We start from the raw sequence: 1281 nt of genomic DNA, 5'->3' as shown, positions 1-1281 counted from the left end.
GCCGGATTTGAACCAGCGACCTAAGGATTTCAGCTTTATGCCTCTACAGTCCTCCGCTCTACCAACCAAGCTATAGAAGGGAGATAGCATATGCAAACGCACTTCCCATTCTTGTGAATGTGAAAACACAGGACCACCTGGAGGGAATTTCTGACTCATCCGGGGCTGTAGCTCAGTGATAGAGCGCACTTTCAGTCTCAATGCCCAGATGTGTGACAAGATTTGAAGTGAACGTTGTATTGCCCAGCGATGGTGGTATAGTGGTGAGCATAGCTGCCTTCCAAGCAGTTTCCCTGGGTTCGATTCCCAGCCATCGCAGTAGCTTTCTTTGAGTCGTGTTACTTGCTTTTTTTACAAGAAGTCAGCAGAAAGATTACTTGCCCAAACTGGTTTGATAAAAACTTAGATCTCTTTGGGCTGCACGATTATGGCCAAAGTGATAATCACGATTATTTTGATCTATATGGAAATTATCACAATTAATTGTTGATTTTCTACTCCAAAGTGCTAGAAAGGAAGCATTCACCAATCATTGAACCTCAGGTTGACAAGGAATGGCAGCACGGTGATTGATGTATGATTCTAGTTACTTCACCAATTTCAGTCCAAATGACACAGCTGTAAGACATCACATTAGTTGCCTTCCAGTTATGTAACACATGCAGATAGCAGTGGTGGGATTTGAACCCACGCCTCCAGAGAGACTAGAGCCTTAATCCAGCGCCTCAGACCACTCGGCTACACTACCTGCAAGCGTCAGGTCTCCACATCATGACAAACAGGCACCGGAACTAATGGTATGCTTGTCAATGTTATTGGAAAGACTTTCCCTTATATAGACTTAGACTTATCTTTATTAATCCTTTTGGGATGACTCCCGCATGGAAATTGAAATATCACTGAATAAAAGAAGAAATCTGGGTAAAACATGTAATGTTAATGTTGTATATGGCTAGAAAACCTGTAAATGCAACTGCGGTGGATGGAAATCAAACCTGGGCAAAATGCTTGCACTGCTATGGTAAAAATCATAGTCGAAAACTAACACACCTGTTACCTTTCTGCTGGACAATACAACGTTCACTGCAAATCTTGTAACACAGACTAAAAGTAAATACATTGGTGGAGCCTGGTGGCTTTCAGTACCTATGAAATAACACAGCATTGTACATGAAGGGACATCTGCAATTTGGTATACTGTGATGAGTCATTGGTTTGCTGCCACTCTTAAAGAATGCCTCTCGTTGGTTTTAGGGCATTTAGCATTTACATTATTTATTT

General features: G+C 41.8%; 2 non-coding genes across 2 annotated transcripts; one reads left to right on the top strand and one right to left on the bottom strand.

Moving 5' to 3' along the window:
- The first annotated feature begins 246 nt into the window (after window positions 1-246).
- On the top strand, window positions 247-318 carry trnag-ucc. Its single transcript has one exon. It is a non-coding gene; the product is annotated as a tRNA-Gly (tRNA).
- Window positions 319-666: 348 nt separating this feature from the next.
- On the bottom strand, window positions 667-748 carry trnal-aag. The gene has a single exon. It is a non-coding gene; the product is annotated as a tRNA-Leu (tRNA).
- Window positions 749-1281: the final 533 nt, after the last annotated feature.

This window comes from Etheostoma cragini, unplaced genomic scaffold, assembly GCF_013103735.1.
Source record: "Etheostoma cragini isolate CJK2018 unplaced genomic scaffold, CSU_Ecrag_1.0 ScbMSFa_223, whole genome shotgun sequence".
In the NCBI taxonomy this organism is placed as follows: Eukaryota; Metazoa; Chordata; class Actinopteri; order Perciformes; family Percidae; genus Etheostoma; species Etheostoma cragini.
Note: the sequence above shows the minus strand (reverse complement) of the source record. Positions and strands in the feature narration are given on the sequence as shown.